Source organism: Moschus berezovskii, chromosome 1 (assembly GCF_049115385.1).
Source record: "Moschus berezovskii isolate FMDL1 chromosome 1, NW_MosBer_1.0, whole genome shotgun sequence".
Classification (NCBI taxonomy): Eukaryota; Metazoa; Chordata; class Mammalia; order Artiodactyla; family Moschidae; genus Moschus; species Moschus berezovskii.
The window spans coordinates 133985393-134012831 of NC_142460.1; the positions used below are offsets into that span (position 1 = coordinate 133985393).

At 40.0% G+C, this 27439-nt stretch overlaps 1 long non-coding RNA gene across 2 annotated transcripts in view; it reads right to left on the bottom strand.

Annotated features, from left to right (window-relative positions):
• Positions 1–1544: 1544 nt before the first annotated feature.
• The window catches only part of LOC129546287 (uncharacterized), a 30590-nt gene continuing 4695 nt past the window's right edge, over positions 1545–27439 (bottom strand). For both annotated transcript variants that reach the window (XR_008683855.2, XR_008683854.2), the window contains exons 2-3: positions 2230–2436; positions 1545–2001 (exon numbers count right to left, since the gene is read on the bottom strand). This is a non-coding gene — a long non-coding RNA (uncharacterized LOC129546287). The remainder of the gene's footprint in view (positions 2002–2229; positions 2437–27439) is intronic.

The following is a 27439-nucleotide window of genomic DNA, read 5'->3' on the forward strand; positions in this document are numbered from 1 at the left end:
CACCACAGTTCAAAAACATCAATTCTTCGGCGATCAGGGAGAATGCAAATGAAACCAGGACTGTCCTGGATAAAGATATATAGTCACTCTGGGTAAGATGTCAAAAAACATAGTTTGAGTAAGTAATGAGGGGCTTTTAAAAAATGATGTGCCATTCAGAAAGGCATTTCCTTCAAGAGAAACATCTAAGCAGAAGCCTGAGGAAGATACAGTCGCTAGCCATGAGGATATTAGGGGAAGAGCATTTCAGGTAGGTAGAATAGCATCTGAGGTAGATGCAAGCTTGGCATGTTAGGAAAAAAAAATCTATAAATCTAAGCTAATTTGCAGTTCTTATTACCTAACTTTGTTCATGAAGACCCTATTTGGGGAAGCTAAGAAATTAATTTGAGTCTAAAGAAACAACTGACATTTGCATGGGTTCTATGGGTTTAGAGGAAGAAAAATAGCCAAGTTAAGTCAAACATATTACAATATGAAAAACAAACAAATTTATTAAAAAAAAAAAATTGAGGGACTTCCCTAGTGGTCCAGTGGCTAAGACTCCACATACCCAATGCAGGGGGCTTGGGGTTTGATTCCTGGTCAGGAAACTAGATACCACATGCCACAACTAAGTGTTCAAATGCCACAACTAAAGATCCTGTATGCCGCATCTAAGACCCAGTACAGCAGCCAAATAAATAAATATTAAAAAAATTGGCACAGGTGCATACAAGTTTCTAGCAATGTAAGCCAAAGTCTGGTTTTAAAACAAAAACCTATATTATCAGTTCAGTTCATTTCAGTTGCTCAGTCGTATCTAACTCTTTGTGACCCCATGAATCACAGCACGCCAGGCCTCCCTGTCCATCACCAACTCCCGGAGTTCACTCAAACTCATGTCCATCGAGTTGGTGATGCCATCCAGCCATCTCATTCTCTGTCGTCCCCTTCTCCTCCCACCCCCAATCCTTCCCAGCATCAGAGTCTTTTCCAGTGAGTCAACTCATCGCATGAGGTGGCCAAAGTATTGAAATTTCAGCTTTAGCATCATTCCTTCCAATGAACACCCAGGATCCATCTCCTTCAGAATGGACTGGTTGGATCTCCTTGCAGTCCAAGGGACTCTCAAGAGTCTTCTCCAGCACCACAGTTCAAAAGCATCAATTCTTCGGCGATCAGCTTTCTTCACAGTCCAACTCTCACATCCATACATGACCACGGGAAAAACCATAGCCTTGACTAGAGGGACATTTGTTGGCAAAGTAATGTCTCTGCTTTTTAATATACTATCAAGGTTGGTCATAACTTTGCTTCCAAGGAGTAAGCGTCTTTTAATTTCATGGCTGCAGTCAGCATCCACAGCGATTTTGGAGCCCCCCAAAAATAAAGTCTGACACTGTTTCCACTGTTTCCCCACCTATTTCCCATAAAGTGATGGGACCAGATGCCATGATCTTTGTTTTCTGAATGTTGAGCTTCAAGCCAAACTTTTCACTCTCTTCTTTCACTTTCATCAAGAGGCTTTTGAGTTCCTCTTCACTTTCTGCCATAAGGGTGGTGTCATCTGCATATCTGAGGTTATTGATATTTCTCCCGGCAATCTTGATTCCAGCTTGTGCTTCTTCCAGCCCAGCATTCCTCATGATGTACTCTGCATATAAGTTAAATAAGCAGGGTGACAATATACAACCTTAACGTACTCCTTTTCCTATTTGGAACCAGTCGGTTGTTCCATGTCCAGTTCTGACTGTTGCTTCCTGACCTGCATACAGGTTTCTCAAGAGGCAGGTCAGGTGGTCTGGTATTCCCATCTCTTTCAGAATTTTCCACAGTTTATTGTGATCCATACAGTCAAAGGCTTTGGCATAGTCAATGAAGCAGAAATAGATGTTTTTCTGGAACTCTCTTGCTTTCTCCATGATCCAGTGGATGTTGGCAATTTGATCTCTGGTGCCTCTGCCTTTTCTAAAGCCTGCTTGAACATCTGGAAGTTCACGGTTCACATATTGCTGAAGCCTGGTTTGGAGAATTTTGAGCATGACTTTAGGAAAAACAAGAGATCTCTTCAAGAAAATTAGAGATACCAAGGGAACATTTCATGCAAAGACGGGCTCGATAAAGGACAGAAATGGTATAGACCTAACAGAAGCAGAAGATATTAAGAAGAGGTGGTAAGAATACACAGAAGAACTGTACAAAAAAGGTCTTCACGACCAAGATAATCACGATGGCGTGATCACTCACCTAGAGCCAGACATCTTGGAATGTGAAGTCAAGTGCGCCTTAGAAAGCATTACTACGAACAAAGCTAGTGGAGGTGATGGAATTCCAGTGGAGCTATTTCAAATCCTGAATGATGATGCTGTGAAAGTGCTGCACTCAATATGCCAGCAAATTTGGAAAACTCAGCAGTGGCCACAGGACTGGAAAAAGTCAGTCTTCATTCTAATCCTAAAGAAAGGCAATGCCAAAGAATGCTTAAACTACCGCACAATTGCACTCATAGTATCAATTAGAGTTCCCATTATTTAATGACTTCTTGCCTACAAACTTTTAAAAAGCAGCTGTCTTTTATTTTCAAATGCAAAGCAGATGGAAATTTACCAGGGAAATCTATATTAAACAAAAAAATATGCAACATTATTAACTGAATTCTTTTGACCTCATCACCTACCTGAGACTCTGACTTTTATTTTTCACTTTCTGAAGACTTCACTTAATTGGAAATCAAGGCTCTGAATTGGTTATTTCTCCAGTGTGTTTACATTGAAACGAAGGAAACCTCTTGGTTTCAGAGTTATATAAAGTCATCAAAAAACATGAAAATGTTTCTTTGGTTAAAAAGAATCTGCTGCAGACATGAAATCAATGTGACCGTAAGAGAAAAGGAAACCAAAACTGTTTATCAGGCTTCAAAGTTAAAAGCCAGGAAATTGTAACAGCATCAACAAAATCCTGTATGTGGCCCCGTTGGTAAAAAAAATAAGTGGGCTAATTGCATATGTAAGTGACCTAGAAAAGGAGTGTTGATTGACAATTAATTTTATTCATTCTTCTATTTTGTTGAATGCCTGCCACAAATAGTTGCTGGGTGTGTAATGGTGAGCAGAACAGACATGATTCCTGCCTTCATATAGGATATGGAAGATGACAGATATTACTTGAATAATCACTCAAATCAATCTAAAATTACAAACTTTACTAAATGCTTTGAAGAACAGCAGGGTGTCATCACTGAGACCTACCTAGGCTGGGGGAGCCAGGGAAGGCTTCATTGGTGAAGAAACATTTGACTGAGCTCTGATGATTAAGGAATCATTAACTAGCTCAGAGCGAGTTGGGTGGGAGAAATGAACAGCGGTCAGGAGATGGAAACTGCAAGTTCAAAGCCAGAATTGTGAAGGTGTGGTGTGCAAAGAGAGCAAGTATATCTACAAAGTAGAAAGTGAGAAGGAGAGTGGATAGAATGTTGTGGAGATATAGACCTTCAGGCTTGATTAAGAATTCGGCAGAAAAATAGGCAGTCACTTCAGTGTTTAAGTTAGAAAATTGATGTGACCATAGTTTATTTTTAAAAGTCAGTTCTGGGGTCAGGAGAACTTTCACTTCCAGGAATAGATTAGGTAATTCGGGCTAGCCCTCTTACCCAGACAACCCACAAAGTTGGAAAAAAATTTTTTTTAATTATTCTAAGAGCTAACATAAAGAATTACAGTAATTGGACCTGAGAGAAGAGGACTCAGAGATGAGCAGAACATTTCAAACCACTTTTCCCAAAGAGGTGGTTGAGAAGCTGAAGAGAACTTTTGACAGCCTAGCAGGGATCGGGGTATAAAAACTGAAGTTCAGGGAAGGTCAAGAGGAGAAACGCCAGGCTTAAGGTTGGGACCCAAAGGACATGGGGAGTGAGGGTAAACCAGAAATAGACCAGCCCTCCTAGCTTCAAATCCTCTCAGGTTCTGCTATTGGATTAAAATGATCTAGGATTGCTAGTGGCCTTAACCTCTTGCCAGAAGCAAACATAAATCCTCCTTGGAGAAAGATAATATTATTGTAGACCTCAAACTATTTTTACAATTATCTAAATGCAATATCTGGCACTCAATTAAAAGCAACCAGATAAGCATTCCAAACTAATGGGATATGTCAAAGGACACAGAAGCCAGATTTAAAGTTTCTCCTACTGGCCAAAACAGGGCAATTTGAATTCTAAAAATAATGATGGCAATTCATTATAATATATTGAATGAAAAAGAATCCATGAATCAATCAAAATACTCAAAAAAAAAAAAAAAAAAGAAAAAAAAGGCAGGGAGTGGAGGCAGGGTGAAGAGGAGGAGGGAAAGCTCTTCTTTACAGAAGGGTTCCAGGTAATAAATGTAGATGGATTGACAGGATTATAAAATCATCATTTCACAACAACTAGTATAATATTGACAAGGAAAGATCATCAATGGATGTTAACACTACTGGGTGAAAGGTTGGAAAATAAAACATTCACATAGTCTCCAAGTATCTCCTTGTACATTGATAAAAAGAAAAAGTGAAAGTGTTAGTCTCTCAGTTGTGTCCAACTCTTTATGACTACATGGACTGTAGCCCACTAGGCTCCTCTGTCCATGGAATTCTCCAGACAGGAATACTGGAGTGGATTGCCATTCCCTTCTCTGGGGAACCTTTCTGACCGAGGGATCAAACCTCGGTCTCCTGCATTGTAGGCAGATTCTTTACTGTCTGAGCCACCAGGGAAGCCCAAACATTACTCATTAATAACTAAAGGAAAGATGGGATTTCCCTGATGGTCCTGTGGTTAAGAATCTGCCTTGCAATGCAGAAGACTTGGGTTCTAAACTTGGATTCCCTTGTTGGGAAACTACGATTCCTCATGCCTCGGAGCAGCACAGTCCACAACTATAGAGTCCACACAAGGCAACAAAAGATCCCAGATGACGTGACTAAGACCTGATGCAGCCAAATAAATATTTTTTTTAAATAAGTAAAGAAGTAATCTGACCATTAAAGAAATCACACACCAGCTTAACCCAATGGTCAAACTTAAATGACTTCTAACAGACATTATAAACCTTCTGATATGATGAACAAAAGAAGACAAACCATCATCTATGTAGTTTTCTTGTCAAATATATTGAACTTTGATTACAGCATAAGGCATGTGTTTGGAGCTTTAGATGAATGAGACCTTAAGATAAAACTTTGTCTTCTCTGAATTCAAGTTTATAAATAGTTCATGAGATAAGCCATACATGAAAATTATAAGAATTATTTTGTTTGCCAAGGGTAAAACAGCAATATCACAAAGATCTTCTGCAAATGCCCACCTGATCATTCAAGACTCTGCTGCTGCTGCTGCTAAGTCGCTTCAGTCATGTCCGACTCTGCAACCCCATAGACAGAAGCCCACCAGGCTCCACTGTCCCTGGGATTCTCCAGGCAAGAACACTGGAGTGGGTTGCCATTTCCTTCTCCAATGCATGAAAGTGAAGTCGCTCAGTTGTGTCTGACTCTTAGCGACCCCATGGACTGCAGCCTACCAGCCTCCTCCATTCATGGGATTTTCCAGGCAAGGATACTGGAGTGAGGTGCCATTGCCTTCTCCGATCCAAGAATCTAGCTCTCTCCTATATGAACTTATCAATAGAAAGTGTTACTACTCTGAAAGCAGTGCTTTAATGAAGACAAAGTTTGATATGGAAATCTCTGGTTCACCTACTGAGCTATATGGCAATTTAACTGAACAAAAAATTAGAGATTCTATTATGCCTTGGCAACTGGCTGGGCACTGAACATACTTCTCAAAAGGCAAACTCTCCTCTGGGAGATGCCTCTTTTTTAAACTGCTGGTAGTCATTTCAAGTTTAGTGAAAGAGTTTTCAGTCTTTTCTGGAGTGTGCATTTTGACTGGAATGTGCAGGCATTTGAGCACCCAAGGAGTTAAAAGAGGAACTGCCCTGGAAACAATAGAATGAAGGAAGTGCATGATGGAATTTCAGTCCTTAAGAATGTGTGGGAGGGTTGAGGGAACTAGTTGTAGAATAGTTTGGTTTTGTGTTTTGGCGAGAAGAGGATTGGTTAGTTACTTGGTTAAGGAGAAAGAAAGGAATAAAAAGAAGAGAAGGACATTACAGAAATATCAGCATACCTTCCCATAGCTACCAGGGGCCTGGTTGGTAAGTGGGTGTAGGGTAGGTGGAGGAAGCAATTTCTAGAACATAAATGTCTTAATCTAAGCATGAGAGAATAATCACACAAATTCAAATAGTGGGACACTCTGCAGAACTCATTAAAGAATAGCAGTGTTATGAGAGGAAAAGAAAACAAAAGCAGCAGAACTATTCTAGGTTAAAGGAAACTAAAGGCCATGTCTGAGCTTTATATAGACATTGGATATTAAAAAATGCTGCAAAGAATATTATTCAGACAGTTGGGAAATTTTGAATATGTAATAAATATTAGATACGTTATTAATGTCAAACTTTTTGAGAGTGGTAAGAAAGGTATTGTGATTATGTAGAAGAATGTCCTTGTTCTTAAGAGACAGAGATACATGTTGAAATACTTAGGGGATGAAGCATCATGACATCTGTACTTTCAAATGGCTCAGGCAAAAAATATATATACATATATGTAGTCCTCATTTTGCCTGGTAGTGCAAAACTCAAAAATGACCATATTAAAAAAAAAAGACTGGTGGGATAGTGGATAAAAATCCACTGGCTAATGCAAGGGGACATGGCTGTGATCCCTGGTCCAGGATTATGCCACATGCCAGAGGCCACATACCCTAGAACCTGTGCTCTGCTACAAAAGAAGCCACTGCAATGAGAAGCCCTCACACTGCAATGAAGAGTAGCCCTTGCTCACTGCAACTAGAGAAAGCCTTCATAGTGCAACCAAAAATAAATTTTTTTTAAAAAAATGACTGTGTAAAGTGAAACTGCAAAATTATTTTTAATGATCAGTGGGGGAAATTACCACTGTTCTATGACCTTTAAACAGTTATATCAAAACACTATGAACTCTTATGTTCAGTTATAAATGTAGGAAAAGGAAAAATTAGTAAAACTAATTTTTGTTTAGTACGCTAAGTTGTGTAAGTTAGACATGATTCAGTTGCTAAGTCATGTCTGACTCTGCAACCCCATGAACTGCTGCACACCAGACTCCTCTGTCCACTACTATCTCCCGGAGTTTGCTCAAATTCATATCCACTGAGCTGGTGATGATATCTAACCATCTTATCCTTTGCTGTGCGCTTCTCCTTTTGCCTTCAATCTTTCCCAGCATCAGGGTCTTTTCCAAAGAGATGGCTCTTTGCATCAGGTGGCCAAAGTTATTGCAGCTTCAGCTTCAGCATCAGTCCTTCTAATGAATATTTAGGGTTGATTTCATTGACTGATTTGATCTCCTTGCAGTCCAAGAGATTCTCAAGAGTCTTCTTCAACACCACAGTTCAAAAGCATCAATTCTTTGGCACTCAGTCTTCTTTATGGACCAACTCTCATTATCCATACATGACTACTGGAAAAACCATAGTTTTGACTATACAGACCTTTGTTGGCAAAGTGATGGCTCTACTTTTTAATATGCCCTCTATGTTTGTCACAGCTTTCCTTTCAAGGGGCAAGCATCTTTTAATTTCTTGGCTGCAGTCACCATCCACAGTGATTTGAGAGCCCAAGAAAATAAAATCTGTCACTGCTTCCACTTTTTCCCCTTCCATCTGCCATGAAGTAGTACTATAATTTAAAACACTAGAAATATTGAGGATTAAAGTATTCTATTTCTTCATAAAAAACTGAAGAGTAGTTTGAACAGTTCTTCTGATCATGTAACTGTATAGAATCTTCTCTATGCCTTTCAAATTGTCATACTCCTAAGTTTGAGTCAGTTTGCCGCCTTTCATCTCTTTCACTCACAATGTTGTGAAATATCTCCAAACACTCCTATAATGTGAAGCTTTTGATAATGTCACTTCCCTGGGACATCTTCATCCTTTTCATCACAACCACTTTCTTCATTAATCTTGATAGATTTGCCTTCACTTAGTTCCTCTGGCTGCATTTCCAGAGCGTATCTAATGGTAGCAGTGTCAATATTCCCAGTTAAGTCTTGAATAACTCCATTTATGTTTGATTTGAATTTCACTTTCAGCATTATTACTTTTAATTTCTTTCCTGCATTTTCGTCTTTTTTGGTCAATACCCTTTTTATAAAATGTCATGTGAATTTATCACTGAGAGGCAAGGAGGCAATACAATTGTATGCTTTGCTATCTCTGCATGAACTGAGTAACAGATGTGTAGTGACCATTCTAACAGATGTGAAAGACGTGTCATGATTGGTCACTGTCACTGGTCATTACAAGCATCTGTTAATTATGTAGCTATTTGAAGACTGAAGCTCTGGCAGTGAAGTTTGTATTTTACACGATTACAGTTAGGATCCCATGGTAATTGAAATTTGAATCATGTCATTGTGTAACTGCCTCTCTCTGTGTGTATACACCTATTTATGTGTGTGAATCTCAGTAAAAGGTATATAGGTACCCATTGCACTATTCTGGCAGCTTTCTGTAATTTCGAATTTGTCATAATAAAAATTGGAGCAAGACAGGGGAAAAGAAGCAGGTCATGGAGGAAACAATGAAATAAAAAAAATGTAGAGAAACAATAGGCAACAAAAATTCCCACTTTACCCATCAGCTGTATGATCTTGGACAAGTTATGTACTCTCTGAATTGATTTCCTCTTAAAAAAATGGAGTTAAAAATGCTACCTACTTCACATGGTAATAAGTTGTATATGGACTTCCCAGTTGGTTCAGTGGTTAAGAATCTGCCTGCCAATGCAGGGGACACAAGTTTGATCCATGGTCTGGGAAGAATCCACATGCCTTGGATCAGCTGGGCCTGTGTGCCACAACTACTGCGCCTGTGATCCCTAGAGCATGGGCATGGCAACACGAGATGCCACAACATTGAGAAGCCAGCACACAGCAAGTAGAGAAAGCCCAAAGTGAAGTGAAGTCGCTCAGTCATGTCCAACTTTCTGTGACCCCATGGATTGTAGCCTACCAGGCTCCTCCGTCCATGGAATTTTCCAGGCAAGAGTACTGGAGCGGGTTGCCATTTCCAGAGAAAGCCCAAGCACAGTAATAAAGACTCAGTGCAGCCAAAAATAAAGAAATACATTCATTTTTTAAAATAAAGAAAGAGGTTACATATATAAAGTACTTAGCACAATAGTGATACACAGTAATTACTTTATAGTGTAAGTTATTGCAGGTTGGTTAATCTAGGGGAGACTTTAATATATTCAGATACCATAGGAATCCAGATTGAAGAAGGGATAATGGATATGGTTCCTAAGAAGGTGAGAGGGAATGAGATCTGAAGAAGAAACAGAGGCATTGATCTTGGACTAAAGTATGAATACCTCTATTTTAACAGGCAGGACAGAGAATACCACGTGTGCCCATGTAAGTTGGGTGGTAAATATGCCAGGGAGAAGGTGTTACCGTATAATGACTTCTGTTTTCTCTAAGAAATAAAAGATAAGGTATTTTCTGAGAGTGAGCAGCAAGGCAGGAGTTTAGAGATTGAGGAGAGTGGAGAAGATCTGAAATGGCCCTTGCAGAGAGTAAGAGAGCCAGTTGGCCAAAGAAATATAACAGCATTGTTGGCAGTGAGGGCCCAGAGCTCAGTTCAGTTCAGTTGCTCAGTCGTGTCCGACTCTCCGTGACCCCATGGACCACAGCATGCCAGGTTTCCCTGTCCATCACCAACTCCCGGAGTTAAGGAGACAAGCGAATTTCAGGTATTGGAAAGAGGATTACTCAAAGTACGAACCATGAAATCTAACCTGGGATGGAGGGAGGCAGGACAAGTCCTGTGGTGAAAGTGAAGGGAACCATGGATTAAGGGAAGGTCCCCTTAAGATCAAGGAACGGTCCCAGGAAAATTGTTTAACAAACAAACTAGCCATTTCCTAAATTAGGGAGCAGAGCTCTATGTAAACAGGATGTTCAGTAGGGGCTCTTTCTGTTTTCCTTTTGGCTGAAGCCCTAAAGATTGAGAAGAAAACAATAGGTGCTATAATGAGGGGCTATATCACCAATGCAGGACTTGTAAAGAGGGGTCAAACTGGTTTTGTGACCTTAAATCCACTCAACTGGAGTGTGTATAAGCACAGGGGTTGAAAAATTGGGAGACATTTTCTTTTAAGAATTGGAATACCTTGGCTTTTTCTTCTCCCCTCTCCTAGGTGAAGGGAATGGTTTTCCTCTCTTCTCAAACCAAGTCAGAGAGATAATTTAAGAAAGCACCTGAAGAGCTTCCAACATACCTTCTTCAGTTTGAAGAGTGTAAGGACTGGTAAGAGAAGCTCTGGCCAAATGGGAGGTGGTGGGGGCCGTTGGGCTGCACTGGGAGCCCATCTCCCAGCAGTGGGCCAGGGGTGGGGAAGGATTGCTTCTGGGCCAGATGTGGGCCTGTGGGAAGAGGTGGTCTGGAGCTATCTCAGATTTCAAGATGGGCTAGAGGGAGTGGCCACCAGATGGCCTGGGGCTGAGGAAGGAATTGTAGGAAGCCAGTAGGAGGCAAGAGACATTGCTTTCACACTTTAGTGTGATACTGCTGAGGAGGTCCACAGTGTGGCTGGGAGGGGGTGGGCGCTGGCTTGAAAGGCCTGGAATAGAAGGTCACTGAGGGTGAAGAGGTCAAGATAGGAAAGGTCTGGTGTTAGCTGAGTCTTCTTTGTGAATGATGACACATCCACAATGTCGGCAAAGATTGGGGTAGAAAGACTGCAAGCCATATATGCCCAAGGCCAGAGGTTCTCAGACCTGAGGGCACCATTTAGAAGATACAGAGGCAGGTTTATTGAAACAAGATAGAGACTGGATATCTGTATATTTTTACCAAGTTCCCAGGTGATCTGGAATATCCAGCAGAGTCTGAGAACCACTGCCCAAAATTTAGTGCAAAGAACAGAAGATTGTTCAGTACATAACAGTTTCTACCAAAAGAAAGGAAGAGAGGGCAATTTACCCAAATAGCAGAGGCCCTTAGAAGCAATTGTTTTTGTTAAAAAAGGGTAGGGAAGTAGTGGTCGGTAAACATTAGCCTTCCAACGCATTACCCATAACTATCACTTTTCTTTCCTCCTCCCTTCCCTCTCCCTGCCTTCCTTCCTGTGAACATGAGCGTTATGAGATGAATTGTGTCTTCTCAAAAAAAAAAAAAAGATGGGTTGAAGTCTTTATCGCTAGTAAGTTAGGCTGTGAACTTAATTGGAAATAAGACCACAAAAATTTGGAAGTAGATATAATTAGTTAAGATGAGATCATACTGGAGAAGGGTGGGCCCTAATTCAATATAATAGTGTCCTTGAAAGACACAGCCACAGGCAAACACAGAACGCACATAGTGATGAAGGCAGAGACTAGTTACATAGCTATAAACCAATAAATGCCAAAGGTCACTAGCCAACCACTGGAAGCTAGAAAGAAGCAAAGAAGACTTCCTCTGCAGGTTTCAGAAGAGAATAGGGTCCTGCTGACATCTTGATTTGGGGCTCCTAGCCTTCCACACTGGGAGACAATACATCTCTGTTGTTTTAAGTCACCCATTTGCGGTACTTTGTTATGATTGCCCTAGCACACTACTATAATAATGAATACAATGCGATAATCCTTTCCTGCTGCTGCTGCTGCTAAGTCGCTTCAGTCGTGTCCGACTCTGTGCAACCCCATAGACAGCAGCCCACCAGGCTCCCCCGTCCCTGGGATTCTCCAGGCAAGAACACTGGAGTGGGTTGCCATTTCCTTCTCCAATGCATGAAAGTGAAAAGTGAAAATGAAGTCGCTCAGTCGTGTCCGACTTTTTGCAACCCCTTGGACTGTAGCCCACCAGGCTCCTCTTGTCCATGGGATTCTCCAGGCAAGAATACTGAAGTGGGTTGCCATTTCCTTCTCCAGGGAATCTTCTCGACCCAGGGATGGAACCCAGGTCTCCTACATTGTAGGCAGATGCTTTAACCTCTGAGCCACCAGAGAAGCCCACACCCAAGTTCAATTCCTGTGTTGGGAGATCCCCTGGAGAAGGAAATGGCAACCCACTTCAGTATTCTTGCCTGGGAAATCCCATGGATAGAGAAGCCTGGCAGGCTATAGTCCACGGGATTGCAAGAGTCGGACACGACTGAGTGACACCACCACCACCACCACAGTCTCTCTCAGGACACTGAGAACTCATGTGTAAGTCAAAGGATGTCCTAAGAACAAGAAAAAGTTCACTACTTGACATGCTTAAGCTGAAACACAATACACTTTGTGTTCTTGATGAAACAGTCAGCCCCCACACTGGCTTCTGCACTTAGTATTGACAAATGAGTCAGTTCATGTAAGACGGGTAGCTTATTTGAGTAGGTGGATGTTAAAGTTATTTTGAAAAAAGGAAAAGAAGCCTGTAAAATATACCTGCATGCAACTCTCACAAGAAAGAGTTCCCATGAGGAATCTTAAAACACAGTCTAAACCAAAGTGTTAAGAAAAGTTCTCAGCAATCATACATAATGGGCTCCACTTCCAAAAATCCTCCCACTTCCTCTAATTTTTATAGCTATTCTCTCCTTCGCAACACTGAAAGAAAGTCTTAGGCCACTGAATGGCTCGAGAGGCCACACTTATTAAAAAAAGAGAAAGAGCCTGATTTATTTAGCAAAGACTACAGAAACCAAGCAGAAGTAAGGGTACCACTCAGAGCAGGAACAGAGAGAGACAGCATATCTCATTCAGCTATCTCCAACCTCCCATGATCATGCCTCTGACATGTCAGATCAATATGTATCTTGTGGCCCAGAAATGTTACTTCTAGAAATTTCACTTACAGAAAAAAAAAAAAAGAAGGGTCACAGAAAAGGGCTAGGGTGGCTTATGGATTCTAGAGAGAGTAAGGAGCTAGTGGTTACTAGCTGAGTTCAGCAGTAGTCTCCCAAGACTTATGTCTAGAAGAAAATAAGATGCTAAGTCTCCTATTTTACATCAGGACCTTGAACATGGACTGTATAAGGGGACAGTTCAGTTCAGTCGCTCAGTTGAGTCTAACTCTTTGCGACCCCATGAATCACAGCATGCCAGGCCTCCCTGTCCATCACCAACTCCCAGAGTTCACTCAAACTCATGTCCACAGAGTTGGTGATGCCATCCAGCCTTCTCATTCTCTGTTGTCCCCTTCTCTTCCCGCCCCCAACCTTTCCCAGCATCAGAGTCTTTTCCAGTGAGTCAACTCGTCGCATGAGGTGGCCAAAGTGTTGGAGTTTCAGCTTTAGCATCAGTCCTTCAAGAGAACACCCAGGATCGATCTCCTTTAGAATGGACTGGTTGGATCTCCTTGCAGTACAAGGGACTTTCAAGAGTCTTCTCCAACACCACAGTTCAAAAGCATCAATTCTTCGGCGATCAGCTTTCTTCACAGTCCAACACTCTCATCCATACATGACCACGGGAAAAACCATAGCCTTGACTAGACGGACCTTGGTTGGCAAAGTAACGTCTCTGCTTTTTAATATACTGTCAAGGTTGGTCATAACATTCCTTCCAAGGAGTAAGCGTCTTTTAATTTCATGGCTGCAATCAGCATCTGCAGTGATTTTGGAGCCCCCAAAAATAAAGTCTGACACTGTTTCCACTGTTTCCCCATCTATTTCCCATGAAGTGATGGGACCAGATGCCATAATCTTCGTTTTCTGAATGTTGAGCTTCAAGCCAACCTTTTCACTCTCCTCTTTCACTTTCATCAAGAGGCTTTTGAGTTCCTCTTCACTTTCTGCCATAAGGGTGGTGTCATCTGCATATCTGAGGTTATTGATATTTCTCCCAGCAATCTTGATTCCAGCTTGTGCTTCTTCCAGCCCAGCGTTCCTCATGATGTACTCTGCATAGAAGTTAAATAAGCAAGGTGACAACATACAGCCTTGACGTACTCCTTTTCCTATTTGGAACCAGTATGTTGTTCCATGTCCAGTTCTGACTGTTGCTTCCTGACCTGCATACAGGTTTCTCAAGAGGCAGGTCAGGTGGACAAGGTATGTTAAAAGGGCATCTGGGCCAGAGATGCCTGCTCCCCAGCTTTGGCTGCACATACATGGTTCCAAAGTTCCCTCTCCAGTCATAATTTAGCCTTATGTATGATATTTTCCACTTAGATGTTCCACAGTTACCTGAAGCTCTCCACACCTAAAAACTTAGTTCATCTCCACCCCATCTCCCTTCCCAAATCAGTCTCTTCCTCTTGAATTCCCTTTTTATGTGCTCTTTGAATCTCCCCCAAGAGTTATCTGCTTGTACTGTCTCAAATTGCTCAGCTCTGTCATGCTCTCCAAACGACCTGGTTAAGGCCTCCAGTGACCTTGGTGTTGGCCAATCTAATAGTCACTTTATTCTCCTTACACTCCTCAGTGGCTTTTGAGCACACTCTTCTCAGCTGACCATTTTCTTCTCTTGACCTCTGTTACATTGTACCTCCTGGTTTCCTTTCTATTTCCTTTCTCCATTCCTTCTGTATCTTCTTACCCTCTCCTCTTCAAACTCTAAAATACAGAGTCCCACTAACATATCATTAAATACCATTAATGTACACTGATCGGTCATATATCCAGTAGGTTCTGCTGCTGCTGCTGCTAAGTCACTTCAGTCATGTCCGACTCTGTGTGACCCCATAGACGGCAGCCCACCAGGCTCCCCCGTCCCTGGGATTCTCCAGGCAAGATCACTGGAGTGGGTTGCCATTTGATGGTACAAATAATTACTTACTTGCCATTTCTCTCTCAATGTCTCTCAGGCATCTCAAACACAACATCAGTTCCATTCAGTTGCTCAGGCGTATCTGACTCTTCGCGACCCCATGAACTGTAGCACACCAGGCCTCCCTGTCCATCACCAATTCCCGGAGTTTACCCAAACCAATGTCCATTGAGTTGGTGATGCCATCCAACCATCTCATCCTCTCTCATCCCCTTCTCCTCCTGCCCTCAATCTTTCCCAGCATCAGGGTCTTTTCAAATGAGCCAGTTCTTTGCATCTGGTGGCCAAAGTATTGGAGTTTCAGTTTCAACATCAGTCCTTCCAATGAACACCCAGAACTGATCTCCTTTAGGATGGACTGGTTGGATATCCTTGCCCAACATAGCCCCAGTCAAACTCCTGATTCTCTTTCAACATCTCCCAGTTCAACCTGTCCTCCTCCAGTCTTCCCAACTCAGTCAATGGTATGTTCAATTTCATGTAATTGTGCCAGCTGGAAGCCTCTCCCTTTCCCTTGTACCCTACATCTAATCCATATGTAAGCTCTATGGGTTCTACCTTCACAAAAAATCTTAAATGAATTTCTCTATGTTCCTCTTCTACCACTTTGGTCTAAGCTAACACCTAGCCTCAAGACTGACTTCTCTGATACATCTCTTACCACCTTCACCCCAACCTGCATCTCGTTATCCAGTTAGAAAGTGAAATTTTAAAAACTTCTTACTACAACCTACAAGGCATATGGCTTTCGCTAGCCTCTCCAGGCTCATCTCATTCTGTTCTCTCCTTCGCCCACAGAGCTTAAATCTCTTGTCCTTTCAGTTCCTGGGACCAGCCCAGCTCTTTCCTGCCTCAGGGCTTTTGCATAAACTGTTCCCTTTTCCTTGAATACTTTCAGCCTACTCCTTTTATGTGTATTACCTTTGCCTAATTACACTTGACATTACGTAAAATAATCAACACATATTAATAGCAGACTTTTAATAAGTATTTCCTGATTGAGGACAACAAATAGATCTGACTAGAAAAGTCTACCAACAATCCATTGGCCAATAAGTAGCACAAGGGGAAAGCACTAACTCTATGCCATAAAATGCCTGTTAGGAAAATAGAATGAAGTTCATAAGGATTTCGAAAACTGGTGCTTCTTTTCCTTAAGGATTCTAAAATCTCATTGGACACATAAAGAAGTAACCAAAGTATTGAAAGAACAATGTTTAGCTAGCATGAGACACTTTAAATTCTTTCAGAAAAAGGTAGGGTGTAAATCACAAATAAATAATACTAAAGCAGCAGCTGTGTAGAAAGATGACTGATTGCCAAATGATTAGCATGGATTTGTGTTTTCCAACATTTTCATCATCACATCTGTGCTTCATTATGATTTTCCTTTGTTATTTAAAAAAGAAAAGTGTCTAATAAGCACATTACACTTACATATGCAATAATATGCTTTTCTACTTTTAATCATATGTAATTCCTTAGTTAGACATATGTAATCCCTAAATGGGACTTCCCAGGTGGTGCTAGTGATAAAGAACCCACCGGCCAATGCAGGAGACATAAGAGATGTAGGTTCGATCCCTGGGGTCAGGAAGATCCCCTGGAGGAGGGCATGGCAACACTCCAGCATTCTTGCTTGGAGAATCCCATAGACAGGGGAGCCTGGCAGCCTATGGTCCATAGGGTCACAAAGAGTCGGACATGACTGAAGTGACTTGGCATACACACAATCCCTAAATAGAGCACTTAATCAGCATGCTATAAAAAAATGCAAGCCAAAAGTAGAGCCAGGTAGCTTTTATTACTGAATAAATTTTCACTAAACTTTTTGAAATATTTAAAATAGCTTGCAAAACTCCTTTTAGATATTCCATTCAAAACTTTAGCCTATGTATTTTGTTAAGAAAATAATACACATTGGATCAAAAAGTTGTGGTATATATACACAATGGAATATTACTAAGCTATGAAAAGGAACACATCTGACTCAGTACTAATGAGGTGGATGAACCTGGAGCTTATATACAGATTGAAGTAAGTCAGAAAGAGACAAATACTATATATTAATGCATATATATGGAATCTAGAAATATGGTACAGAAAGCCTATGTGCAGGAGAGCAAAAGAGATACAGACATAAAGAACAGACTTTTGAACTCACTGGGAGAAGGTGAGGGTGGAATGATTTGAGAGAATAGCATTGAAATATGTATATTACCATATGTGAAATAGATAACCAGTGTGAGTTTGATGCATGACCATACAGGGCACCCAAAGCCAGTGCTCTGTGATAACCTGGAGGGATAGAGTGGGGAGGGAGATGGGATGGCGAATCAGAATGGAGGGGACACATGTATACCTATGGCCAATTCATATTAATATATGGTTTTTGCCATTAATATATGGCAAAACCCATCACAATATTTATATACTTAAAATAAATTAAAAAAAAATAATACTCACTATACCTAGCGTTTTTCTCATAAAAGTTTCCCTGTGCTCTTTGCTGATTAGTAACTGTAAAGTGAATCAGATTCTTTGAGGGAGAGAAACTTATCATTGTGGTATTTTGATAATAAGGTAATCAAGGTTTAGATAGCCTTAGTTCAGTTCAGTTCAGTTCAGTCGCTCAGTCGTGTCCGACTCTTTACGACCCCATGAATCACAGCACGCCAGGCCTCCCTGTCCATCACCAACTCCCAGAGTTCACCCTATCAGCCCCCAAATACAGCAGAGAGCAGAGCATTGCTCTCCATCATGGCAGACACCACCACAAAATTGAATATGCTTCCTCTTTTCTTCACTGTTTGCCATGAAACAGTAGAGAGAGGAATGAAGAAAAAAATAAATGAATCAGACTTTCCTTTTTAATGGAATTATTGGGTATCTTTTAATTCTGTCTTTAGGCTAGGAAGTAATGCTATATGCTAATTGAAACTAATTTGACCATTAAAACTGTTTTTCTTCTGTATTTGTAATTTTAATTGTTTTAGACACCAGGACATGAATTCTGAAGTAATTTCCATCAAGAGGAGGAAGAACATGTAAGTATCCATAAAGTAAACACTTCTCCATCCATGTGCTTTAAAAGTGTCTAAATAAACTAAATGATATTTTCAAGCTGTCATTTTGACTTTCCTAAAAACTGACCACTTCAGCAAAATCAGTGTTTCTATAAAGGTGTTCAAGGTATGCAAGCAAATCATGTTACAAAAGTTCTAAAGAAGAAGAATGCTAATCATAAAATCATTGAACAACTTAACACCAGAACTCAAGATATTTCAATCCATAATTTTGCTAACAGATTTTTGCTGATTCTTCTATATTTTTATAGTTTTTGTGTGAGAAGCAAGCTGTAGTTTAGTTGGTGGAAATTTTAAGTTCCTAGACAAATGCTTGATAGAACAAGATTTTTGGTTGTTTCTTAATGTACCCTGTGATGGACCCAATCTCCACCTCTTTTTTTTCAAGATGTTCACAAACATCCCCATCTTCAGAACTTAAAGGCCTTCACAACAAACATTTTCCTCCACATTTTAACCACAGACAAAACAACTGTAGTGACTCTTCTGAGGTTATTTGTAGCCTTTGCAAAGCTAAAATCCAAAGCTGTGGGTTCTTTTTCATTAGGTATTTAAGAGTTTTTCTTTTATTGTGGTAAGGTCCATAACAAAATATGCCATTTTAACCATGAAATTCAGAGACACATTAACTACACTCACAATATTGTACAATCATCACCACTATTTATTTCCAAAACTTTTTCATTACTCTAAACAGAAACTCTGTATCACTAGGTATATTCTATGTAATCTGTTGATTAAGTGCTTATTCATTAAATAAATAGTTAATCCACAAAAAAACATTTATTAAGTACCCACTATGCCTATTATTGATACTGGAGATGAATAAGGAACAACGGACGAAAAACAAAAATAAACCAACAGAGGGAGTAGAAATATTTCATTTTTGAAATATTTGTGCCTTTCATGGATGGTCATGTGACCAAGAAAACAATATTAATACTTGCTGTCTGATCTAAGCACATTCTGTATATTCATTCACTTAATTCCTATAACAAATCTGTGAAGTAGGTACTATTAATATCATCTTGATGCTACAGATGATGAAACGGAAGTTAAGGGAGATTAAATAACCAAGTTTACATCACTAATAAGAGTTGGAGCTAGGTTTCCAACCTAGGCTGACAAGTTCACCATGTGCGCCCTTAGAGAAAAGTCAGACAGTTCTAACTGCTTGAAAAATAAGTATTGAGATATAATTTCCTTAAAATAAAATGCACCTAAGTTATAGTTTAATAAGTTTAAACAAGTGTGCACAATCATGCCACAATCATAGTCAAGAAGCAACACATCTTCGTCACCCTAAAATGTTCCTTGTACTCTTTTGCAGTCCATTTTTCCTAGATCCACAACCCCTAGTTTAGGCAGCTACTAGTGTGCTTTCTGTAACTAGATTAGATTTCGTCTTCCTCTGTTCTGTTCTGTTCTGTCGCTCAGTCGTGTCCGACTCTTTGCGACCCCATGGACTGTAGCTTAACCAGGCTTCTCCGTCCATGGGATTCTCCAGGCAAGAATACTGGAGTGGGTTACCGTTTCCTCTGAGCCACCAGGGAACTTTCATATAAATAGGATCACACAGCTTGTACTTACTCTTTTATGTCTAGTTTCTTTGGCTCAGCATACTATTTGAGATCATTGATACTGTTGCATGCATTACTAATTCCTTTCAATAACTGAGTAATATTCCACTGTATAGATATTTGATAATTTATCATTTCATCTGTTGATAGACATTTGGTTTATTTGCAGCTATGACACTATGAATAAATCTGCTAAAAACATTCATATATAGATATATATACCCTTTCATTTGTCTTGGGTAAATACTTATGAATGACAGGCGGATTGTATGGTGAGTATATACTTAACATTTTTAAGAATCTGCCCAATTATTTTTCAGAGCTATTGTAGCATTTTCTGTTTCCATCCACCAGCAATGTATGACAGCTCTAGGTGCTCAATATCCTTGCCAACAGCTGGTATTTTTGGTCTTTTTAATTTTAGCCTTTAAAATGAATAAATTGTGGTGACTCATTGTGGTTTTACTTTGCAATTCCCTGAAGACTAAGGATATGAACCATCTTTTCGTGGGTTTACTGGTCATTCATGCATCTTCTTTTGTAAAGTTTAAATAATTTGCCCCTTGTTTTATTGGATTGTTTTATTTTCATACTGGACATGGAACAACAGACTGGTTCCAAACAGGAAAAGGAGTACATCAAGGCTGTATATTGTCACCCTGCTTATTTAACTTCTATGCAGAGTACATAATGAGAAACGCTGGCTGGAGGAAGCACAAGCTGGAATCAAGATTGCCGGGAGAAATACCAATAACTTCAGATATGCAGATGACACCACCCTTATGGCAGAATGTGAAGAAGAACTAAAGAGCCTCTGGATGAAAGTGAAAGAGGAGAGTGAAAAAGTTGGCTTAAAGCTTAACATTCAGAAAAGTAAGATCATGGCATCCGGTCCTATCACTTCATGGCAAATAGATGGGGAAACAGTGGTTGACTTTATTTTTCTGGGCTCCAAAATCATGGCAGATGGTGCTTGTAGCCATGAAATTAAAAGACGCTTACTCCTTGGAAGGAAAGTTATGACCAACCTAGATAGCATATTAAAAAGTGGAAACATTACTTTGCTAACAAAGGTCCGTCTAGTCAAGGCTATGGTTTTTCCAGTAGTCATGTATGATGTGAGAGTTGGACAATAAAGAAAGCTGAGCGCCAAAGAATTGATGCTTTTGAACTGAGGTGTTGGAGAAGACTCTTGAGAGTCCATTGAACTGTAAGGAGATCCAACCAGTCCATCCTAAAGGAGATTAGTCCTGGGTGTTCATTGAAAGGACTGATGTTGAAGCTGAAACTCCAATACTTTGGCCACCTGATGCGAAGAGCTGACTCATTTGAAAAGACCCTGATGCTGGCAAAGATTGAGGGCAGGAGGAGAAGGGAACAACAGAGGATGAGATGGTTGGATGGCATCACCGACTCGATGGACATGGGTTTGGGTAGACTCCAGGAGATGGTGATGGACAGAGGCCTGGCGTGCTGCGGTTCATCGGATCACAAAGAGTCGGACACGACTGAGCAACTTCACTGAACTGAATCTTCTTACTACTGAGCTATACAAGTACTTCATATATTCTGGGTACTAGTCTTTGATCTAATGTGTATTTTGCAAATATTTTTTTCCAGTTTGTTGCTTTTCTGCTTTTGTTTAAGAGCAGAGGATTTTCATTTCGATAGGTTCAATTTTTCCCCCCTCATTTTGTTTTAAGAAATCTTTGCCTATCTTCTGAAGAAAGCTTCAGAAGACTTTCTCCCCATGTTTTCTCATCCAATCTTTTACGATTAAGTATGGTGTTAGTTGCAGACTTCTGTAGATTTCTTTTAGCTCAGGTGTAAAAAGTTCCTTTCTACTCCTGATTTGCTGAGAGATTGTCATAAATGAATCATTTATCAAATGATTTTCTGTATCTATTAAGATGATCATATTATATTATCCTTTATTTTGTTAATATGGAAAAGTTAAAGTGTTAGCTGCTCAGTCGTGTCCAACTTTTTGCCACCCACGGACTGTAGCCCACCAGGCTCCTCTGTCCATGGAATTCTCCGGGCAAGAATACTGGAGTGGGTTGCCATTCCCTTTTCCAGGTGATCTTCCTTAGGGATCAAACCTGAGTTCTCCTGCATTGCAGGTAGATTCTTTACCATCTGAGCCACCAAGGAAGACCAATTTAACAATCACCATATTAATAATAAATATTGATCAATTTTTGAATTTCAAATCAATCTTATTTTCCTGAGATAAACCTTACTGGATTATGACAGGGTCTCCTTTTAATCTTACTGGATTCAATCTGCTAATATTTTGCTAAGGATCCTTACATATACATTCATGAGGGATACTGGTCAGTGCTCTTATAATATTTTTAATAAGCTGTCAGTAATGCTGGCTTCTTAAAATGAGTTGGGAAATTTGCCCTCCTTCTCTGTTTTGTGAGGCAGTTTAGGTAGAATTGATACTATGTTTCTTTAAATGTTTGGTGAAATTTACCAGTAAAGTTATTTGCATCTATTGTTAGGCCTAGATTTGGGCCTAACTTTTATTTATTGGTTGAGTGTGGCAGCTTGTAGGATTTTAGTTACCCCATCAGGGATTGAACCTGGGCAGCAGCAGTGAGAGCAGAGTCCTTATCACTGGACCACCAGGGAATTCCCAGGCCTAATTTTAATATTTTAAATACATAGTAGGAATTCAATTTCTTTAATGAAGCTAAGCAGGTTTCCCATCTCTTGAATCAATGTTGATTGAGTCTTTTAAGGGATTTTTTTTTCATTTCATATAAGTTGCCAAATTTAACAAAGGTGTTCATATTACTTTATTAAGCTTTTGATATTTATATAATCTATAATAATGTCCCCTCTTTGGTTTCTAACATTCTTCTTTCTTCTCTATTGGTTTTATTAATCTTTACAAAAAACTAGCTTTGGGTTTAATTATTCTATTAATTCTGGTCTTATTCTTATTGTCTTTCCTTCTGCTTACTTCGGTTAAAGTTTTCTTTTTTGTAGCTTAAGTTGAAAGTTGTATTGATTTTATAACTTTCTGTGTTCTTGCCTGGAGAATCCCAGGGACGGGGATGCCTGGTGGGCTTCCGTCTATGGGGTCACACAGAGTCGGACACGACTGAAGTGACTTAGCAGCAGTAGCAGCTTTTCTAATAGAAATATTTAAAGGTAGAGATCTCCCCCTAAGTACTGCTTTTGCTCTGTCCCACAAATTTTGATATGTTGTGCTTTCATTTTCATTCTGTTCAAGATGTTTTCTAATTTTCTTGTTTCTTCTTTGATGCATAGGTTTAGACATGTGTAGCATAGTTTCCAAATATTTAGGGATTATCTAGATATGTTTCTGATTTCTAATTAATTTATCTTGTAGTCAGAGAATATCTTCTGATTGATTTGAACTGAGACTTATTAAATGGCCTTGAATATGGTCTTTCTTGATTATTCTGTGTGCACTTGAAAAGGATGTGTATTCTGCTACTTTTGGGTGGAATAGTCTATAAACGTCAATTAGATCAAGCTGGTTGTTGTTCAAATAGTCTATATCCTTTTCTACTTGTTCAATAGATTATTGAGATAGTAGTATTGAAATCTGACCATAACTGTGGATTTGTCTACTTTTCCTTGTATTTCTGTTAATTTTCACTTCATGTATTTTGAAGTTCTGTTACTAGGTGACATCAAGGACACTTTAGCTATACAGAACTCAAATGTCTTCCAGGACTATGTGAGCACTGGAATTGGCTTACAGCTTCCCAGTCATTATATGAGCTCTTAAAATAAGCTGGATACTGTGTCCATCAGTGAATACAGGTTATGTTCTAATAGCAGGTAACCCCCAAAGCTCAGTGGCTTATAGCTTACAACATGGTTTTCTTTCTTACCCAAGCTACATGTCCACTGCATGCTGGGTTGTGACTATTCTATATTTTCTTTACTTTGAGACAAAGTTTTGGAATATTTGCTATCTAGAACATTGTTGGTTGTTATGGCAGAGGGAAAAGGGAACATGACAAACAGTGTACTGTTTGGCTCTTAACTTTCTGTCTCAAAATGTCATAACTCACCTTCATTCATATTTTATTGGCTAAATTGACCCTCATGGCCAAGGCTAATATCACTAGAATTGAGAAATCTTATCCTCCTCCAGGAAGGAGCACTGAATGTTTATGAACAATAAAATAGCCCACCATAACTATATTATGCATTCAAACACATTCTCCTTTAATTTTCATAACAGCCTTCCAGAAATAGGTACTATTATTATGTATCCGTTTTACGGATGAGGAAACTGAGGCGCAGAGAGGAAACTGAGGCGCAGAGAGGAAACTGAGGCGCAGAGAGGAAACTGGCAGAAGTCAAACAAGAATCAAGGGACAGGGCCTGGACCCAGACTGTTCGATCCCAATGTAATAGTGCTATCCTGCCATAAGAGAAAAAGAGGGAAAGGAGTGGGAGGAGTATGGGAAAGAATGCATCAAAGAGACGATGAAGGGAGACACCAAAAATAATTTTAAACAACTTCCTATGGAACTCCAAACCAGGGATCAAAAGGGGGTAAGGGGAAGAGAATGGGGGAGGCCAGAGATGGAGAAAACTCCTCTCACCCCAGTTCTTCCCAGTCCATCTTTCATTGGATGTCCATACCATTCTATATACCCCTATCTCACCAACCCTGGAAAGCCCAGCTCCTGCCTCTCCACATTCCAAAGGCCCTAATCCTAATGCACTGAGATTCCTTGAAATCTCAATCTATTTTAATTGATTATTCTGTTTATGTGGTACACTCCTCCCCCAAAATGAGTCACTACATGAATTCAGAATACCAAAGATATTTCCATTATTTATACCTGGTGTATTGTAAAAATCCAAACATTTGACACTTTTGTATCATCGTCTCTCAAAGCATGTATGCTAGTGATTTGCACGTGCCCTTTGAGCCAAAAAAAAATCTCCAACGCTTTCTGTAGCACTTGTATGAGAATTGGAGTTCAGTTGGACAGAGTTCAATAGCACAACTTTCAGTTCAGTTCAGTTCTGTCGCTCAGTCGTGTCCAACTCTTTGCGACCCCATGCATCACAGCACGCCAGGCCTCCCTGTCCATCACCAACTCCCGGAGTTCACTCAAACTCATGTCCATCGAGTTGGTGATGCCATCCAGCCATCTCATTCTCTGTCATCCCCTTCTCCTGCCCCCCAATCCCTCCCAGCATCAGTCTTTTCCAGTGAGTCAACTCTTTGCATGAGGTGGCCAAAGTATTCAGCTTTAGCATCAGTCCTTCCAATGAACACCCAGGACTGATCTCCTTTAGAATGGACTGGTTGGATCTCCTTGCAATCCAAGGGACTCTCAAGAGTCTTCTCCAACACCACAGTTCAAAAGCATCAATTCTTTGGCTCTCAGATTTCTTCACAGTCCAACTCTCACATCCATAAATGACCACTGGAAAAACCATAGCCTTGACTAGACGGACCTTGGTTGGCCAAGTAATGTCTCTGCTTTTTAATATGCTATCTAGGTTGGTCATAACTTTCCTTCCAAGGAGTAAGCGTCTGAATTAAAGAGAAAAAATAAACTGGAAAATATTGTTGGCATATATTATAAAGGCTTAAAACCTATATTCTAGAGAATGCTCATACAAAAATATCAGGTCCTTATTATAGTAAATGGGTTGGGGAAAGAAATAAATACTACATTCTAAAGGAAATATTAATAGTTGATAAATATAATGAAACAACTTCAGTCTCACTAATGTAAAAGAAATGCAAGTTAAAACAACAGTGAGAACCATTTTACACTTGTTAAAGGGGCAGACAGCCCTTTAAATGTCACCACGTCGTCATGGGATTTTTTGTTTTCTTTTTCCCTTCAGTGCTGGTGATGCTGCTTGTTGAGAATCATGTAATAACAACACATAACAAGTTCATATGGGTCAAAGTTCATAATATTTAAGCCTACATTCTCCTGAAATGGACCATGACCTTGTCCCAGCATTCTAGTAGCGGGACAGCAACCACTTGATAAACCTCTGATGGAGAACTATCCATCTCTGATGGAAAATGTGGGAGTCCATGAGCCCCTTGGTCAGAGGGTAAAATCAAAGCCTATCTAAATCCAGTTATTTGACCTTTTATCCTCTTTCTTGGAATGTATTCTGAAGAAACCACCCATAAGGAAAAAAACCCAAATGAGCAACGATTAGCTGCTACATTAATTATTATAAAAAAGATTGCAAAATAGATGTTCAACAGCAAGGGAATAATTTAAAATATGGTACAGTAATTAAACTTTAAATTAGAAAGACTACACAGAACATGGAACATGCCCCTGAGATGGTATGAACTGAAAATGGGAGAATGAACTCATGGCAGTTTTTCACAAGGGCTGCATGGGAGCAGGTTCAAATGAAAAGTCAGCTGTGCTGAGGTGACTGGATTCTGAGCAAACGTTCTCTCAAACTTATTTAGATTTATTGTGTCATACAGAGAGAATATTTATGTAATAAGAAATCTATTTTTAGAGAAAAGGAGAAACAGGACACTATGAACCTTTTCTACTCTGCTTCTCATTGGAGGCTCCAGGATTTCATTAAAATACAAAACTCAAAATCATCCTCATTTCAGGCTGGTTCTGATAAATACATTATAAGCTTACTCTGCATGTGAATTGGTCATCCTCACGAGAAGGTTTGTGTGTTGATAAATAGCTCTATTAATCCAATTAGCCCAGAAGACTGTAAAAGAACACACACCCATTATAGTGTCCACTTGTTAAGGTTTTTAAATTACAGGGTGTGACACGGAGTGTTTGAAAAATCAGGAAGCGTGGGAGAAACTTACCTTTTAAAAGCACAGTATTTACATTTTATGAAATGTTCAATATTTTTTTGTTTTCAACTACATTTCAGGTGAAGAATCACTCTCTTTTAAAATAGTGAATTTAATTGTTAACATGAGAAAAGATAGAATTTTATCTGCGTTTCCAGGCTTATGGATATGCCTGTAGTGTTTCATTGCACTTTTCAGATTAACAGTTGGGACTACTACATTACATTTTAAAATGCTTCACCTGAAAAGGGGTTCGGAGGTTGAAGAAAAATATTCAACGTATTACTTGGAAATGCAACTAGAATACTGTTTACAAACAGATTTAGCTGATATTTTGAGCACCTTGTGGTGTCTTATCCTTAGAACTGCGTCTCATCAATGGCAGAAATAGAAAAGCAAGACACAGTCTCCCAAACTAGGGGGATGGGAGCATGGAGGGAGGAGGGCAGGGGGATGATGACTGTGGGGCAGGTGGGAGGGGAGAGAAGGAGGCAGAGGTGTTAAGTGTCTGTGGCAGTCTTGACTGAGAAAGTTAGGTTTGAAAAGAAGACTTGAGGGGACCTCCCTGGCAGTCCAGTGGTTAGGACATTGTGCTTTCAATGCAGGGGGTGTGGGTTCGATCCCTGGTTGGAGAAGTGGGATTCCATGTGCCACGCGGTCCAAAAAAGAAAGAAAAGAAAACTTGAAATGAGTTATGGGCTCACTCATCAATGGGAATGAAATTGAATGGAGTGAACAGGGGAAGGAAAAAGAACAATGTGCCCTCCATGCTTCTGGAAACAGCTTTCCTAGTGTCCCACAGTGAGGCAGAGTTGCCAGGCGGGTGAAGCTCTAATGACTTCTCTCTCCTCAGTAGCTTTCCTAGCCCTCACAGATGACATTGGGAAGTGTATGTATTTATTTGTGTGTGTGTTTGGAGTGGGGAGTGGAAGCAGAGGCAATGGTATGAGGAAGGAGAAAAAAATTTCTGAGAAGATAATGAGGCTGTGGAGTGTGGGAGCCCAGAGCAGGAACTATTCTGGGGCTTGAGAGAACAGGAAAGCATGTGTATAAATAAGTGTGTGTGTGTCTTTTTAGATCCTTTCATTCAGGAGGCATCTCCCTGGAGACTAAGGAGATGCTATGAGTCCCCTGGGGTACTG